Source organism: Rhinolophus hipposideros (assembly GCF_964194185.1).
Source record: "Rhinolophus hipposideros genome assembly, chromosome: 18".
Lineage (NCBI taxonomy): Eukaryota > Metazoa > Chordata > Mammalia > Chiroptera > Rhinolophidae > Rhinolophus > Rhinolophus hipposideros.
In genome coordinates, this window is record NC_138064.1 from 1,810,317 (window position 1) to 1,830,627 (window position 20,311).

Sequence of the window (20,311 nt, forward strand, 5' to 3'; positions counted from 1 at the left end):
GGCCTTGTGTTCCAACATTTGTTTACATTTCCGCTATATTAGAATGACCTAGAGGTCAACTTGGTAACTTTTGCTTCCCTTTTGGTCGGGCTTGTTCTGCAGGGAGACTTGCAATTGGCATGGCTATGTTAGAAATTCTGGCCACCAGACCTAAAGAAAAAGTCCTCTTTAGTGGGCTCCCCTGCCCATCCCCCAAACGGGGGCGGGGGGCCTCCACAGACTTGGCAACAGGACTTAGAGGAGATGCTACATGGCTGGGTGACCGTCCTGATCGTCACCTTGGCTCAGAGTTGTGTCCTCGCCATAAGTGGGACCAGAGACCTTTCCTTACCTTTATTTTTACTTATCTGTTTTAGTGCTTTGTTTAATTTTATTAAAAACCCAGAAAGTCAAAGGCAGCCCTCTTCCAGGGGTAGACAGGAAAACCTTGGAAGCTCTGGCAGGTAAGGTCCTCTCAGGTGTGAGGCCAGGTGTGGAGGGGCCATGGGTGGAGGGGCCAGGTGAGGTCCAGAGCGCTGGGCATAAAGTGCATGTGTGCCGGCGCATGGCCTTGGGGCACGGCAGGCCGCTGTCCTTGCTGCTCAGTTGTTAGCAGCTCTCTAGAATAAAATGCAGAAAAAACATAAAAATATAAACAAGGCAAAACTTTAGAGTTTTCCTATGCCTTGTATTGTGCCCAGTTTTAGGAAATCAGACTTTGGAAGACAAGAACAAGGAGAGAAAATGGGAGGAAATTGATGACAGGAAAGCTGAGGGACAGATGGGGCTGTGTGGGAAAGGAAGCACAGCTGTCCTGGCTCCACAGGGGCAGGAAAGGACTTCCTTGGGGCCTCTTCAGGGGCCATGATCCCCTTGGGTGCGGCAGGGCGAGGGGCAGTCCAGCTGGGCCCCACAGAAGTGGAGGACAAATGGGTATCCCTGCCATGCTTTCCCCCCGTACCTCTGGACTCAGCTGATTATGTCCTAGGGAGCAGCCGTCAGGGTGCAGAGGGGCCCCTACAGTGACTGGCCAGGAATAAGGGCCAAGGGCACGCGGGGGACAGCGTGCAGGGAGATCACAGGACTTGGCAGGTCTGGGGGCTTCACCTTGAAAGGTGGGTGCAGGCAGGACTACTGAACCAGCCCCGCCACGTGTGCGTGAGGCTTGGAGAGGCAGCTGGAGACCCCAGGCTTCCACCTACACTGGAGGGGCCTTGGGGCGCCCTGGGGAAAGTGAGGCTGGTGTTTCCTCTGTTGTGCCCATTGTCACAAAAAGGTGCAGGCTGCTGTTTTCTCCCCTTTGCTTGGTGAATCCTGTGGTGAAATCTGACTCTCATCTCTTTTAAGATCTCTCTTTTCCCTGGCCCATGTTTGCTTCTTTTTTTTTTTTCCCTGCCCTTTTTTCTGGATTCTACTGGAAAACTGTCTTAAAACGAACTCTGAGCGAAAGCAAATACTAAGCCATTCTCTGAGTGTATTATAGATCCAATTGCAATTTCAACTAAGGCAGATGGAGTTAAGGAAAAAGGTAATTAACATAATCGTGTTGTTGTAAGAAAGAGAAATTTGTTGAACAGTGGGAAATTGATTTTGACTGACTTCATCTCTTCTGGAGTTCCTGATTTTTGTTTTCCACAGAGAATTCTGGGTAGTGACTCGCTTCTTTGTTCTACTCCATTCCTTCTTTGGGTGCATTCCATCTATTGACTGCTCAACGCAGGCACCCCCTTGGGGCATATCAGGAAGTGGGCAGGTGGGGTGGAGTAAGGGGCAGGGGGTTCAGTACGGGGTGGGCGTCAGTACTGAGGAAGGGCAGGGGTGTGGAATACTCTTGCCCCATGAGCACGCTCGTCCTCAGGGCCTTCAGTCCCACAGAGAGTGTACCCTCGGGGCATATCAGTGCTGCCCCTCGCCTTCAGCCTCTCATCAGTGGATGAAGCAGGATTTCCACAGAGTTCCAGTTCTTCTCTAGCTCCTAACTGGACACAAGACTGTATTGACAGCTTTGTCCCGTGTGCGCCCCTATCAAACTTGGGGAAGCAACCACGGTGGGGCTTGTGCTTTATAACCCAAGGGGCCCTGTCCCACCAATAAGACCTGGTGTCCCAACGGTGTCCCAGTGGAGGCCAGTGCTTCTGCCACAGCACCCACATCCACTGGATTTGAACATGAAATTGTGACTCATTTCCTCCCTGCAACCTTTAATATTTACGATTGAATCTAGATCTCAGCTCGTAGGTACCTTAATCGTCACCGTTGTCTCAGTAATTTAATTAATAAATAACTGCTGACTCCTTTTTCTGGGTTTGGCATTATGCTAGGTGATGGGGATAAAATGGTAGAGTAAAGAATTAATCTTTTACCTGGAACCTTGATCCTGACCCCAAAGCCCCAATCAGGTGAATGATATCCTGGTTCCAGAAGACAGAGCTCATGACATCATCACATAATATATAAGGAGGCACCTCGTTATTTATTCCATTAATCAGTACTTAAATAATTGAATGGTCTGGATTTTAGCAGTGATGTGCTGCCTAATTACCCACTGCTCTGTTTTATTTTGCCAATCTGATCTATTTCGAGGAACATTTGATAACTGACTTTAGTAGAATGCTCTAGGCTTAGTGTGCCGAACAGCTTTGGTTTGTCAGTTCAGATCTGCTCTGCAGTTTCCACCTCACTTGCTGCCCTGAGGGGCCGACCTAAAGTATATCAGCATGTTGGTCTCAGCCAGTGAAAGTCCTGACAAGTGATCAGAGGGAAAGAGAAGAGTCAATCCTGGTTATTATTTTTCCAGTTCCCTCCCTGTGGATTGGCCTTAGGTTCTTGTAATTGTTCCTTTCTTTTCTCCTTTGGGTGGTTATATGAGTGAAATTCAATGAACCTTGACTGTTAACATATACAAAGATAGAAAACAATGCTATGTTGAAACTGTAAAGGCTTTGCAAGATAAAATAGAAAAATATCTTCATGAACTTTGGGAAGGCAAGTATTTCTTAAGTAGGGTACAAAAATATAACTCATAAAGAAAGAGATTGAAGAATATGAATACATTTATTTTGTAATCCTCTTCAAGAACAGGCAGAAATAAGAGAGAAAAATAAAGCCATAGTCTGATAACTATGCAAAGCAGAGGACTGACATCCAGAATTTGTAAATAATGAATAATTACAACAAAAACACACAGTGCAATGAATAGGCACTGTGAGAGGTGACGCTTCTTACAGCAAAATACCCACATAGCCCATTAAAATAACTGAAAACATTTGCTTCACTTCTTCAGTCATAAAGGAAATTAAAATTAAGTTCACAGCATGATAACACTGCACTCATCAGGTGGCTAAGAAAAAAGCAACCTGACATACTGAGTGTTTGATAAAGAGGCAGGTCAATGAGAATACTGTTGGTAGGCTTTGGATAACGATAGGCCATTATTTCTTAGCACTGAACATACACATATTCTATGACCCAGTAATTCCAATCCTAAGAAATACATGCACGTGTGCACCAAGGTAAATAAACACGGGTGTTCACAGGCCTAACCCCCCCAAACGTGGAAACACGCCAAATGCATACAGGAGTAGACTAGACATACAGATTGTGGTGCATTCTTTAACAGGATCTTACATGGCAATGGAAACCAAGGAACTGGGGAATCACACAGCTCTATGCTCACAGACAAGGTTGAGTTAAGGAAGCTAGACACAGATCAGTGAATGCCAACCTAGTCTAAATAGATGCGCTTCATAGCACGCCAAGCTGGTAGATGCGAGGTAGCGATTTTACAAGAGCGCCAGTCTTTAAAAAATAAAGGCTTCAGAATAAGCACAGTGCTGGAGGAGTTTTGGGGAGCTGACATGGATTCTAAGCAAAGGGTGCCAAGCGAATGCGACCAGAATGACCCAGGGTTCCCGAATGGGGTTCCCACACCAGCGTTGGCACACCTCCTGGCTCACTCAGGCCTCATTACCTTCAGACAGCTCTGAACGCAGAGCCTCTGAATGGGGTGGGACCACTGACTGACTTTCTCAAGCCCCATCAGGATGTCCAGCTTTGCCTATGAGAGCCGTGACCTAAAATTATCTAGTCTTCGCCTCATTCTCTCTGGGGACTAGGAGGTCACACTTCCTAAGGAAATTTCTCTCTTCTAAAACACTCTCAGTCTGTTTTTCACTTCCTCGTATGGATTGAGCTTTCAGTTGTCTCCCTGAACTGTCCCCTGTGCCGTAGCACAGGGCTCCCCTAACCTCTCGGTCTCACCTTGACAGTCCTGTGGTGTTGGTTGTCTACCCATGGTGGGTGAATCCAGGTAGGTCGTTCTTTATTGTGTGAAGGTTACGTGGGTGACTTTTGCACGTCTGTGCTCAGCTCCTCCAAGGACGAAGGGTGCACAGAGTTGTGAGCCTTGTGTTGACATTTCTCCTCTATCAGCAATCCCACTGAGCATCGCACTGGATAGACAGCACATTTTCTGTAATAAGGTGCTCAGGGTTTACTGATGCAGACGTACATAGCCATGGCTTCCTGAGAATTAACTAGAATTATGCTGGAGAACGAGGCTTCTCACAGCAGAGAAAATATAATCAGATTCAATGAGGTTTTTTTCCTCGAGTAATTCTGATGAGGTTATTTTGAAATGAAGGTCTATTTACATGTAACAAATAATTTTGGAATATGGTTTCATACTGTTCATTTCAGAGCACTTCTCATAGTGGAATTATGTTCATGAGTACTTCCTATTTCCAGTGAGTTGTTAAAGAAAAAATTCAGTAAGCATATTTCAAGTAATATATTCTCTCCTTTGCTCCCGCCAACCGTCCTATAAATAGAAAACTAGGGATATTTCTGCCAATTTCCTGTACCCGTGCTTTCCTCTAGCGAAATTCTCTAGCAAGAGTAGATTAAACTATTTTTCTTCAGTGTTGGCATTTGACGTCGAGTCAGCATAATTATTCTGAATTTCCCCCAAATGACCTTCCCTTTAGAAAACACAGTCGGAGCACGGCATCTGTTTCGGCCCGAGTGGACACCATCCCCAGACACGCGGATCTGCTCCCAGGCCCGCGGTGGGGAGGGGCTGGGACGTGGGCGGTGCGGCCAGAAAGTCCGGAGCCAGCGCTGCAGCCGCACGTGCGCCGCGTCCTCCCTTGTCTGCAGGGCTGGTGCAGCAGAGCTGGGGGGCGGTTGTGAGAGAGGGCCTGACAAAACGGGGGGACGGGGGAGGCCACCTCCGCTGGGCTTCCTGGAGGGTTCCGGGCCTGCTCACTGCTCTGGGTCTGCAAGACCAGACCCGGCTCGTGGGCTTCCACGGTCTGTCATGCGAGGCCCCACCCAGTATTTGGATAAGAAGAAGACCCTTTCAGTGACACTTTCCGCAAGACTAGATCGATAGCAAAGAGGCACTAACCTGATTTCATATTGTTATTAATATGTTTATATTCTACCTCCTTAGTCATTCTTCTGTAATACCTCTTGGAGGGAGATTGAAAAAGACAAAGAACAGGAAATAACCCCACTGTGCATTGGATATCATCTTCCTCAAAATCTAATTGAGTCCTGTTTTCTCCATCTTAAAACATCAGCAAAATAAGACCCAAAGAGAAAAGTTATTTAATGATTGTGTAATTTAGATATTGTCTGCTGTAAATACTCAGGACCCTTCCTACATCGTGGCTTTAGAAGGGCCAGCAGATGGCTTGTTGAGCATTATCTGGGGAAAGAAGGAGGGGATGTGATGAAGAGCTGGAGAATAGCTAGGGCTGGCTTTAGAAAAGAGTTTCGTAAAATAATTTTTGTTTCAAAATAATAGTAAACCCTAACAGAGAGATAATCTTTTCAGAAGAGGATCCATACTACTTTTCAGATAATGGGAAAGGCCAAAAAAAAAAAAAAGTGTGTTTGGCAACAAAGATAAAAAATACTTTGGAATAATTGTTGTGCCATAGAAATTGACAATCACTAAAAAACAAACTAAAGCAAATAGAAGATACAGCAAAATGAAGAACTCGGATACATGGAAGCCCAAATAGTAAAATACGTGAGAGATGTCCACATTTTAAGTTGTGATAAAGCATGTGAATGTGTTAATGTACTGACTAAACTATAGGAACATTTATTATGTAGGGAAATGTTCCTGTATTTGTCAGTGTAGGGAAAAACCCAACACCAACAAATTCTTCGTATTAACAGAGTAATTAGGAGACGGAACTTGAATTGTGATTGTGATAGTATATAGTAGACAAAGGTCATTTACTTAGATGTGACCTCTCCCCTTTCCGATGACACTGTGAAGTTGTATAGGAAAGAGATGGGAGGTGGCCTGTCTGCGCAGGAGGAGTGGGGCGGGCTGGGCATTTGGGGTGGGGGCAGCTGACGGGATGGCCTTGTCTTCAGAAAGACAGTCGTCTCCTGTGATGGACTTCGAGGGCGTCTTGGCCCCCTCCCTTCCTCTCAGAGACAACTCTCCGTGAGTCTGGGGATGAAATAAAACTCTCAGCAGTCACAGTGCTGAGAATGGAGCTGTGTTCGCTGGTTACACGTGCCTCGGCGCAGGTCACCTTGAGCCTCCCCAGCTCCGGCTGTGTCCTGTGTGGTCCCTTAGCCCGTGGCATCCACACTGCTCTGTGCACTGGAGGCTGACCTGTGGGCGATCAGCCGAGCTTCCTTACCCCTGGGCTCCAGCTGAACACCAGGAGACTAAAACGGGAGGAGGGAGGCCGTGGGGGCCGACTCCCCTGCAGCCCCCTTCATGCCCCTGGGAGGCAGCTGTTGCTTATGCTAAAGTTCTTGCTTTGTTCTGGTGACCACCTCCTCCCTTGGTCCCTTCAGCCCTGTCTTCTGCAGCTTGTCTCTGGGTACATGGCCATCTCCTCTTGGTTTCCCATGAACCCATTCTTCCTTAGTAAACCATCCCTTCATTTGAGCCCTTTCCTTTCTAGTTACATCTATTAGCATGCTTTATCTTTCCTGCCAGGACCCTACTGTAGTAAGGAGTTTGCTTGAATAATAATGAGTAAAAATAACAATAGCTAATATTTATTGAGCATGTCACACATGCCAGACGCTTCTCTAATCATGTATGTGTCAGTCAGTGAATCATATCAGAAACCCTATGTGGCATGCATATGAGTCAGGGTAGGCGGGAGTGTGTTGCATGAAAAAAGTAATAAGACAAACTTCAGACTTGTTCACGTAAAGATTTATTTCTTAGTAACATCATAATTTGCTTTGAAAAACAGTTCTTTGGAACACAAAAATGCACGTCACTTGTACAGACACATGGACACGCATGCACACACATACACATACACTTAACACCGTGGTCGTGATCTGTACTCTGAGTCACATCCAGAGTGTATTACTCAGTTCAGGCAGCCGTGAGAAAGTGGGACACCCTGGAAGGTTTCCAAACAACAGACACTTCGTTCTCACCCTCTGGAGGCTGGAAGGCCGAGATCCAGACGCCCGCAGGTCAGTGTCGGGCCGCACCTGCTTCCTGGCTGACCGGTGGCCGTCTCCTCACCTCCTCCTGGTGTCACAGTGAGGACCCCAGTCCCGTTCCAAGGGCCCTGCTATCTCCTAATGCTGTCACATTGGGAGTTAGGGTTTCAACATAGGAACTTGGGGGTCACAAGCGTTCAGTCCATGCACTGAGTTGAAGTTAAAGATGTAAAAGGAAAACGCGGCCAATTTAAATAAGTTACAGATTTCTTAGGTCATAAGGGTTTCATTTTACATGCGCTGAGATAGACTCACACTTGTGATTTGTGTGGAGCCTGTGTAGGAACTTGTCCCGTAAAATCTCTGAGATAATCACTGCTGACCTTAAGGCAGGTCTTCAAAATAAAAAGGTAGCTCTACCCCCAGGTAGCACAGACATTAATGAAATTCTTTCCCCAGCACAGTAGGCTGATTTAAGGTAGGAGACGATATATTGCTGAAGGCAAATACCAAACGTCTGTCTTGTGGGCAGGTCACGGGTCATAAGGCCCAGGGGTGGGACAGGGAATGGACTTGGGCGTGGGCACTCTTAATAGGAAGTCTTTAAAAGGAACCGTGGCTGAGTAGAGGAGTAGACTGGGACACAGCCACGGGACAGGGATTCAAAACTTCCACATGAAAACCAAAAAGCTCATCTGAAACTTCTAGATCCCATGACTATGATTAGATTTGAAACACAGAAATGAAATAACAGACGTTCTGGGGAAAAGCTGTCTGATCTCTCATATTTCTGGAAGCCATTCAAATAACAAATAATTTTGCACTTGTGCTATGAAATGTACACTAATTTACCAATTTTAGACTTCGTGAGAGGAGATTTTAGAAGACAATCCATTAGGTAGAATTCTGATGTATGATGTCAACTTCCACTGGGAAACTACAGGAATAACCTGTCAACTCTTATCTGAAAAATAGTAACTGCCCTTTTCTTTGTCAGGGTGGAGTCAGCAGTAGTTAAATGATTTCTGTGATTAGAAATGATTTACTATATGCTTTTGTTTTCAGGGTTAAATGAGGGGCTAAGAACAGTGACCTACATAGAGACATTAGTAAGGGTTAATTAGTGCTGTACACTGTCCCCACGACCAGAACGCCATCACCACCACCAGCATGCTGGTGTCAGTTTTTGAGGTAACACGAGGTACAGCACCCTGCGCTATCCCTTTCCGGAACTGGTGCTGAGGTGGTTTCTGCAAATCGTCTTCTCTACTGGTCACACAAAAACGTGAGCTCCCTTGGTGGAGTTCAGAGGTGTGTGCTGTCAGTGTCCGGTGGAGCCTCCTCAGAATTTCACTTCCAGGTCATTGGGAAGTCCTACTGCTCCAAGACAGGCGACTTGGCCCTTGGCGGCGCATCCGCTGGTCTCACCTCCACACTGTTTTGCCGCTAATTGGGTTCATTTTCCGGATGCAGATTGAATATAATCTGCGGCTCAGCTCTCACCCTTAAAAGAGTCACCGCCCACATAGCCACCACTCTGTCCCTCCCCTAACCCGGTGCCTGGCTCTGTGTGCATAAAAGGCTCCTGGGGATGGATTTGCTTCCTCCACTGTCCTTACCTGTATTTTAAAAAGAGGATGGTGTGTGTTTGCCTCTCTGCTCCCAACACGTGATTCAGAGTGGAGCTCGCTCAGTATTTATTGTGGAAACATATTAAATGCGTAGCTGTTAACACAAAGGGAAACTCTCCTACGTCCTCTTTGAACACGGTATTTATGCCCTCGGATTTAAATACACTTGTATTTATTTTTTACCCCAAAAGACTTTATAACCTTAAGAATATGAAGCAGATCTTGTTCCCAGCTGCCAAGCCTGAATTGCTTGTCATCGTGTCCTATTGGTTACACTTCTGAAAGAGCTCACTTTACACTCTCCTCCCCCTTTTCACTGCACTGACTTGGCGAAAGACCTTTTAAGCAGTTTTCTTACTTTCCCCAAAGCCTCCCAATTAGTCTTCTGTAAAGCTGGAATTGTTCTTTTCAATTCTGCTTCCAGAGTCACTTTTCAAAGCAATGAAGTAATTCTGTCACTCCCAGGATCAACGTCTCTCAGTGGAACCTCATTGACTAGGGGAACGTCCAAAGTCCTTAGAGCTTGAAAACCTTTCTAACTGCTCCTGGGCAGCACTGGGCAAGGTGTCACTTATATTTTCTCGTTAGTTATCATGCGCCATACGAGGCAGCTGTCCTTCTTACCCTGCACTAAATGTCTCATTCAAGAAGTCCAGCTGTCCTTCCTTTGTAGAGTAACCCTTCGACGGCTATGGAATCTGAAAACATTTCCTTAATAAATAACTAATTCTACCTAGTAATCTCTCTCAACTCTTTCGATCTAAAGATTCAAGTCTTTTCAATGTTGTCCTCCTATTGTATCTTTCAGCATTGTTTCTTCTCTCTGCCATTTAGTTCAAGAACACTCCCTCCCATATCATATATATATTCTCCATGTTTGTTTTATATCATGCTTTGTATACTTTAATATACTGGCTAGAATTTTTTCAGTGTCCAGTCTGGTACCACTGCCACCCTTATGTCAATTCATTTTCTGACCATATTTTTTTCCTAAGAAAATTTTTTAAGTTGTTTCTTACCTTTGAACATTCCCTTCAGATGCCACTGCTCTGTTTTTTTAGACAAGTGCAACATTGTCTTTAATTTTTCTGTGATACAAATTTGTAGTGAATGTTCACGTCTTTTACTTCAGCGGCTCCATTTCTAGGAGGGACATTAGTACTCCTTTTTGCTTTTGGTATTTGCGGGGGGAAGCAGTGCTAGCCCATACGCATGTGGAGGGACTTCTGTAGAGCAGGGCACCTCAGTCTCCACACTACCCACGCCTCTCAGATTGCGAGGTGATTGGCGGGGGCGGGGGTGTCCTGTGCATTGTAGGGTGTTTAGCAGCAAGCCTGGCCTCCACCCACCAGAGGCCAGCAGTGATCCCACAGTTGTCACAACCAAAAATGTCCAGATGTTGCTGCCTGTCCTGGGGTGGGGGTGGGGAGGGTATAGCAAAATCACCCCCTTGAGAACCAGTGCTCTAGAGTGACCCCCCCCAACCCCGCCTTTAACCCAGTCCTTATTAACTTACATTTGCTGAAAGTCAAAGAAGAACCTGGGTTGAGCGCTGCAACACCTGCCTTTTGTGGACTTCCGGAAGACAGAGATGGTCTTTCTCAGCCCTGCAGTGACAAGGCAGACCAGGCGCCCAGCCACAAAATGGGGCTCCTTGGGCCATTTTCAGCCAAACGCTTCACTAAAGCTTTCGTTGGTGAGAAAGATGACATTTCGTCCGCCATTGAGCTGACACACCACCAATTATGAGGTTGACCAGCTATCTCCTTCCTTTGAACTGTTGCAGCTTTGCCTTTTACTGGTCTTCATTTTTCCATCCTTCATGAGGTTCTTTTATTTCTGTCCCATATCGTAGTTGAGACTGTATTAGAGATGATGGGGTTCTCAAATCATGAAGTTTGGTCCCTTTTGGAGGCAGCATGTTGAAGTTTAGACTGACTGTGGTTGCTCAGTGCTTCTGGAGTTAGGAGTGAGTGGTCATGGGGCACAGCCATGTGGTTGGCAGAACCAAACGTTCTACCAGCTTTGTTCTCTTCTCGAAGCCCGTGTAAGTTCAACATGCTTTCAGTGAAAATAATTCATGTAGGATCCATTCTACTAACATGCAGTCTTATCTAAAGATCCAGTTGCCTAAGACTAATCTTCCTTCAATCGAACAATTCAAAACATTGGGGGACCCTTTTTGAAAAATGCTTGTTTTATATTTTCTGGATTTGATTTTAATGATTTATCTACTTTTAAACTTTTTAAGGAATTTTTTAGTCACTTGATTTACATATCCTTCCCCTCCCCCCCGTAATGTCATGCTCTTGCTTTATATTTATTTGGTATAAATTGGAAAGAGTTACAGAAGGAAAAACAACAAAAAGAAAAGGCAAAGACTATAAATCCAGTTTAAATTATAAGGAGTATTATCTTCCATTAAAAAATATTTTAGGAGTGCAAAATACAAAAAATACTATTTTATAACCAACAAGAGAACAGTGAAATAATTTCTTGCCATTCAAATCATGGGTTATTAATAAGTCATCTTTTAATAGGTATAATAGCATGAACATTGTATTTAGCCCATCTATATGCCATGCTTCATTGTATAGTGATGCCTGAAGCAGAGAACATTATCCTAATTTGCCCTCGGAGAGCACAAGCGTGTTCTGGCAGTCATCTGTACATGGCAGGAGAGTCCAAATAATGCAGGACAGTGAAACAGAGCTTTGAAAAATATAGGAAAAGACGTATTAAAATGGAATCAAAAGAGCCAATATGGTTTAATAGAAGTTTCAAAAAAAACAATTCAAGCAATTGTGAAGCAAAGTAAGAAGAGGGATTTTGTTGCAAAAAGGAGAAAGATTTCAGGACTTAAAGTGAAGCTACAGTAACTTAGACCATGTGGAATGTGTATAGTGATGGGCCAGGTAGACAATGGGACGGAATTCTGGGGCCCAAAACACACACACACACACACACACACAGTCGCAGACACACACACAGTCGCAGACACACACACAGTCACGCACAGTCACATACTTACACACACACATACAGTCACAGACATACACACACTCACAGTTATACACACAGTCACAGACATATGCACACACTCACATACACGAACACACACAGTTACACAGTCACACATACACACACTCACATACTTACACACATACATACACACAGTTACATAAACACGGTCATACATACACACATACATACACACAGTTACATAAACACACAGTCATACATACACACAGGCACATGCATACACACACTCACACACACACATGCTTGCTTGTGCAATAATGCTCACATGCAAATGACAGGGGTGGCTTTCATTTCACCTCATAGCCCATTTTGCTGAATTCTTCTCTTCTTGCTTTCTAAATATTAGACTCTTCAGTCTTCCAGTACTGGACATCGTTTGTTCCCTACTTAAAATTACTCCTTGGACAATTCCCTCCCTCGAAATCCCATTTTTGTGGGAAGGCTTTTCTACTCAGAACGCAAATCCTGCTTTCTCCTAGACCTCAGATTTCCTACCCAGCCTCCTCCCCTGGTCTTCTTCTGTATATCTAATCAGGACATACATCCAAATAAACTCCTGCTCTGCACTCCCATTTCCCTTCCCAATCGATGGCCACATTTTCCATCCATAGGCACAAGCCCAAATCCCTGGGAATTTGTCTTCAGTTTTCATATGATGGAATAATGCGCAGTAGCTAAACTAGATGAATTAGATCCATATACATTAACATGTGCAGCACTTAAATACATAATTTGGGTTTTTAAGACACAGAATTTGCATAATATGCTACCATGTATATAATTTCAAGAACACATTTTTAATAATATGTAATGTTTTAAGAATATAAATATGGAGTGAAAAAAATAACGACAACGCAGTTTTTACTTGGTGATTTTCTCAATGGAGAGAGAAAATTGAGGTTGGGTTTGAATGAAACATCAAATGTATCTATGGTTTTACTTCTTAAGGATAATCTAAATCAAATATGGCAAAATGTGATATGTATGCAGCTGGCAGGCTGGTAATGTTACTTTCTGCTCTTATTTAGCTTTCAGTACTACAATGCATGATGTAAATAATAAGGAGCAAAGAAAGGGCATTGTTAGAGGTATCCCATTATCTGGGTCCTATGAGATCTTCCAAGGAATGAACTTTGCACAACTAAAAGGTTTGCTGAGGGCAGACAAATAATCCTAGAATGGGATTGTTTGTTTATTTGATGGTCTGCAGGGTTACACATATTTCAATGGACACCACTCAGGGAGAAACTGTTCTGAATGCACAATAAAAACGAGAAATATGAGGCAGGAAAACAGTGCACTCGCTACGGCCACGTCTGCCACACACCAGTGATGCATCAGGGGAGATGGGGCAGTGGGCCCCCGGCTGTACAGGAGACTGTCAGCTCTCAGGTCCCCTTCCGGTATGTCCTTATTCTGCAGTGGGCCCTTGGGCATGTCACGGTGCTGCTGTCACCCGCAGGGCTCACAATTAGTGGGTGCTTCCCCATGTTACATGAGCATGACAGGTGGAATACAGCAGGTGGTTCAAACCTGCTGGAATTTTTTAAATCTTGGTAATTTTTGTTTTTAAATGCAGTCCCATGTACACGATTTCATTCCTTAAATGATATCAGGATACTTTTCACTTTGAACAATCTGATATTGTGGCAGGTAGTAACTAATAGAAGGCTTCGTCTTTCTATTAACTGTAACTTCTTATGGGAAATACGTGATAGTAGGCCATCTGTCAGCATGGTGGTCATGAAATCCGCATGCGTGGTAGCACGTGACACTTCTAGCAGAAATATGTCTGACTCAAGTAGCATTCATGCAACAGTGTCATTCAGTTGGCTTTCTCACGTTGGGCACCGCAATTCTGGTGAGTATATATTTAAGCAGGTGTTATCACAACTCCCAGAAGCATTAGGAGGATGATAAAAGAAGTTTTGTGATATGAACACACCCGTGTAACTGTACAAAATACACCGATTACTATAGATCTGATTAAGAAATCACATATATATGGTAATTGCAAAGGCTGTTTGTCAAGGATCCACAATAAACTTCTTGATTAGTATATTCATCAAGGCAATTAACATTAGCTGATGTTAAAAATAAAAAGCCTCAGCAGCTTATTGCAGCAAAGTTTACACCCCATTCACCTCACATGGATGTGGATTGGCAGCTCGGTGGTGACTATGAGATCCGGTTCCTTGAGCTCTGTGCTGCCGCCATCTTGAAAATGAGGATGGAAGGGAGGCCAGGGACTGCCCCGCCCCCAGGATGGGTAGAAGCTGCATTTTACCTAGAGCTGCATTTGGGCACCAGTCACCTCTGGCTTCCAGCTGGATTCGGCCAATGGGAGGCACTGACAAGGTATCAGAGGACAGGAGGAGAGAGACTGGGTTACTTGTTTGCTTATTCCCACCCAGCCACCTCCCAGCAGGGGCTGGTTTGTCAGTGCCAGGTATGCTTTTGTGGCTCCTTTCCGTCCTCAGGGCTGGGGTGATAATGGCTCCCTGCTCGTCTGTCCCCTGGGTGCTCCCCCATCACCTGTTGGTGTCATAGCCTTGCCCACCTCTCTGTACGTGGCTCCTTCTGAGATTCTCTTCACCTGAACCTTTGAGATTCATGTGCGTCCTGCTGGATACAGTGGGCCACCTCACTTTCACTCCCACGCCGTCATCTGGAGCATATTCCATTGGCCCAGCCTAAGAAAGAGGCCAGAACGATAACTCCCCCCAAAAACCCCGGGAAGAGGAAACTGGGTTCGTGAGCATCCAGCCTCTCTCTTCCACAACCTGCTTTTTAAAAGCAGTGTCCTGGGGACACTGGCATCAGTACACTAACATAATTTAACTCTTTAATAAAGGTGTCACTGACCAGACACGCTTGAGAAATGCTAAGCTAAAGAAGCCTGATGTGTTCTAATGTTTCACTCAAAGACTAGCGGAAATGTGCTCATATGCAAGAGTCAGTCTCTGGGATTGAAATGTTGTCCATGGAATTTTTATCTGGAAACTCGTATGCTTCCTAAAGCAGCTGATATGACGGAAGCTCAGTACTGCTTCTGGGTCTGCCAGTAACTTTGGGGGATACTTTCTGTTTTCTTCAAATCAAATTTCTTTTTCCAGTATCTACTTAATTTCCCTTGAGTGGCCCATACTGTTCTCATCCTGCGTCATTCTGACCCCTACAGTGCTTCCTTCTTCAGCCATTACAGAATGTTCTTAATGCTTGTGCTTGCAACTTGTTATATTTACACTCGGCACAACCTATCAATTCTAAGACATGCTCTGGATTCCTCCAGCGAAGCCTGCCTCTCTGCTTCCATTATTAACTGATCATTTCGAGGACTCCGAGCCTACTAAGAAAAATAGGATGAATAAAATTATTGTAAAATAGGTCTTTACCACTTAGCTAACATCATCTGGGAAGAGCATCTTCCTTAAATTCTTTCCAAATAGTTCAGAAAGTCAAGAATAAGAACCATAAAAAAGCATCAAAATAGCATCTACCTTTTTACCTTTTGATTAGATACTTTTGTATCATTTTACATGCACTATCTGTTTTAACACCCCAAACAAGTTCTTAGGGGAAGTTCTAGTATTGCTTCCATTTTATATAGTCATTTATCAAGGCTTATTGATATTGAGCAAATTGTTCTAATAACATGGCTAATAAATGATAGAATGAAAATCTAACAAAGGTGAATGATTGCCTCCATGACACTGCTGTGGAGAGGATGGGCTGATGCCGTGAGGAGGACATAAGGTCATTTAAAAAACAAACTCACAGGAGACAATGTTGTTAGCTCAGGATTGAAAGCACAGTGTGAAAAAGATAATCAAGTGGGAGAAAATGCACTAATGCAGCAGACAAAGCAAAACTTTCCAGTAACTTTACATAATATTCTCAGAGAAACAGCAGCAGAAACAAGCAGTTATATAAAAGAACCAATTAGAGATAGAGTTGGATAAATATAAATATTGAAAAAAGTGCTCAAAGTACTGGTTGAATAGCAAAATGATTTAGCTGAAATACAATTAGTAAGCTAGCAGACAAGGTCAAGGGCTCTACCAGGAGTCATCTGTAATGGATAAAGGACCAAGAGAAAAGCTAAGAGCTAGAGAAGGCCAAAAGAGACGCATCTGGTGCTTTCCAAAGTAATTGCAGAATGTATCAAATATGGAGGAACTCAAACTGAATGGGCACATAAAGTTCAAACAGAAGAGATATAGAAATATAACTAGATACAATTAAATTTTAAAATATAAAAATATAAAATTTCAGAGTATAAGGATATCACCAAAATTGAAAAGAAACAGAAAACACTACTCAGAGCTTAGAGTAGACCCTGAGACAGGGATGTCACTACATGTCACATGTATGATAGGGACGCCAGGGAGTGGGGAAGAGAGATGAACTCTTGTGTATGTGTGTTTGGTTGTTTTGTTGTTGTTCTTTCTTAGTTTAATTTTCAAGTTAAATGAAGCATGCTCAATGCTACCAAGCCTTGGGGTCCCACGAAGAGTCTGTAGGGACCTCTCAGAGAGGGATTCCAAGTATGTGTGGAGGGCTTCTGAGGTGGACGCTTCAGCCAGACCTTCTGCCCAGGCCTGTTTTCATCTGAGGTTTCCTTATAAGATTTACTTTCAGAAATAGATTGAAATTTATTTTCAAAATAAGGGGTGAAACCCCCACATTGCCGTTTTAGTCATCTAAATAAATATAGCCTAAGTAAATATAACCTCAATATTTTTACCCTCTGACTTAGGCTGAACTCAGATGAAGTAAAAACTCAAAGCATTTTCATTGAAACACGACTGAGTGGGGAATTTAAAAAATATGTCTATTTTTAATGCACCATTGAATTTCTGCTTCTTTCTTTTTTTTAATTTATTAAATGTATAGGGGTGACCATTGTTAGTGAAATTATTTAGGTTTTAAGTGTACAGTTCTATAATGCATCATCTGTGTGTCACATTGTCACCACCCAGAGTCACTTCTCCTTCCATCACCATATATTTGATCCCCTTGACCCCTCAGCCTCTGGTAACCACTGAACTGTTGTCTATGTCTGAGTTTTTGTTTCTTTGTTTGTTTGTTTTATTCCTTTGTTGCTTTCAGTTTTATATCTCACATATGAGTGAAGCCATATACGTGTAAGCACACGGTGGAAAGTTTGCAAACTTAATTGTCTGACCTCGCAATTGTCAACTTTTTCTGTCTGACTTATTTCGCTTAGCATAATACTCTCAAGGTCCATCCATGTTGTCACAAATGGCACTATTTCATCTTTTCTTATGGCAGGATAGTATTCCATTGTGTATATATACCACAACTTCTTTATCCAACCACCTATCGAAGAACACTTTGTTTCCATGTCTTGGCCACCGTGATAAAGCTGCAATACACATAGGGGTACATACATCTATATGGATAAATGTTTTCAGATTTTTGGGGTAGATACCCAGGAAAGACATTGCTGAGTTGTATGGTGATTCTAGTCTTCATTTTTTAAAATTAGTTTCAGGTGTACAAAACAATGTACAAAACAATGTAACAGACATTTATCATTTATACCCCTCACACAGTGTTAACCCCCTCTCCCAATCTACTACCCCTCTGACATCGCATACAGACGTTACATTTCCATTGTGTATTACTAACGCTGTACTCCACTTCTTGTGACTATATATAATACATATATAATACATACATATATATATATATGTATATATATAATTTTAGTTGACATTCATTATTATTCAGCTTTAGCTTCAGGTGTACAGTGCAGTGACCAGGCATCTACACCGTCCCTGAAGGGGTCTCCCTAATAAGACAAGTGTCCATCAGATACCCTACACAATCTTTACAACGTTATTGATTATATTCCCCAAACTGACTTTCATAATCCTGTGGCAATCTTGTGGTTACCTATTGTGCTTTCTAATCCCCTCACCTTCTCCCTCATCCCTATGTCCCTCCCATCTGGCAACCCTCAGTTTTCCCTCTATATCTCTGAGACTGTTTCTGATTAGTTCGTTCATTTATTCTTTTCTTTAAATATCACATATAAGTGAGATAATATGGTATTTGTCTTTTTCCATCTGACTTATTTCACTTAGCATAATGTTCTCTAGGTCGATCCGTATCGTTGCAAATGTTAAGATTTCATTCTTCTATATGGCTGTGTAATACTCCATTGTATAAATGTACCACAGTTTCTTAATCAGTCGTCTACCGATGGGCATTTTGGTAGTTTCCATGTCCTGGATATTGTTTATAGCACTGCAATAAACATAGGAGTGCATAAATTTTTTTGAATTACAGTTTTGGATTTCTCTGGATAGATACCATAGAGTGGAATTGCTGGATCATAAGGTAGTTCCATTTTCAGTTTGTTGGGATACCTCCATACTGATTTCCATAGTGGCTGCACCAATCTGCAATCCCACCAGCAGTGCACAAGGGTTCCTTTTTCTCCACATCCTCGACAGCACTTGTTGTTTGTTGATTTATTGATGATGGTCATTTTGACTGGAGTGAGGTGGTATATCATTCTGGTCTTAGTTGCATTTCTCTAATGATTAGTGAAGTAGAGCCTTTTTTCATGTCTGTTTACCATCTATATATCCTCTTTAGAAAAATGTCTCTTTGTGTCCTCTGCCCATTTTTCAATTGGGTTGTTTGTTTTGGGGGAGTTGAGTTGAATGAGTTTTTTTTATGAATTTTGGATATTAACCCTTTATCAGATATACCATTGACAAATATCTTCTCCCATTCAGTATGATACCTTTTTGTTTTATTGATGGTTTCCTTTGCTGAGAAAAAAATTTAGTTTGATATAATCTCATGTTTATTTTTTGTCTTACTTCCCTTGCCCTAGGGGTTATATCAGTAAAAATATTACTCTGGGTAATGTCTGTAAACTTTCTATATTTTCTTCTAGGAGTTTCATGATTTCACATTTTACATTTAAGTCTTTGATCCGTTTGAATTTATTCTTTTATATGGCGTAAGAAGGTAGTCTAGCTTCATTTTTTTGCATGTGTCTGTCCAGGTTTCCCAGCACCATTTATTGAATAGACTGTCTTTACCCCATCGTACATTCTTGCTTCCATTGTGGTAGGTTAAATGGCCATATAGGCATGGATTTATTTTTCTATTCTGTTCCATTGATCTATGTGTCTGTTTTTATGCCTGTATGATGCTGTTTTACTTACTTTAAATTTGATGTCAGGTATATGATACCTCCCACTTTGTTCTTATTTGTCAAGATTGCTGAGGCTATCTGGGATCTTTTATGGTTCCATATAAATTTTAGGATTATATGTTCTATTTCTGTGAAAAATGTCCTTGGTAGTTTGGTAGGAATTGCGTTGAATCTGTATATTGCCTTAGGCAGTATGGACATTTTAACTATATTAATTCTTCCTATTCATGGAATGGTGTGTGTTTCCATCTATTTGTATATTCTTTAATTTCTCTCTTCAGTGTCTTATAATTTTCTGAGTACAGGTCTTTTACTTTGGTTAAATTTATTCCGAGGTATTTTATAGTATTCGAAGCAATTGTAAACAGGACTCTTTTCTTAATTTCTCCTTCTCATATTTTATTATTGATATATACAAATGCAACTGATTTCTCAATATTAACTTTGTATCCTGCTACTTTACTAAATTTGTTTATCAGTTCTAACAGTTTCTTGGTGGACTCTTTGGACTTCTCTCTCTATATAGTATCATGTCATCTGCATATAACTACAATTTTACCAATGGGGATGCCTTTTATTTCTTTTTATTGTCTGATTGCTGTGGCTAAAACTTCCAGAACTATGTTGAATAGAAGTGGAGAAAGTGGGCAACCTTGCCTTGTCCCTTATCTTAAGGGGAATGGTTTTAGCTTTTCCCTGTTGAGTGTGATGTTAGCTGTGGGTTTATCATATATGGCCTTTATTATGTTGAGATATGGTCCCTCTATTCCCACTTTCTTAAGAGCTTTTATCATAAATGGCTGCTGGATTTTGTCAAATGCTTTTTCTGCATCTATTGATATGATCACATGATTTTTATTTTTCATTTTGTTACTGTGGTGTATAACATTAATTGATTTGCGGATGTTGAACCACCCTTGCATACCAGGGATGAATCCCACTTGATCATGGTGTTTGATCTTTTTAATGTATTGCTGAATTCTGTTTGCTAATATTTTGTTGAGGATTATATGTTCAT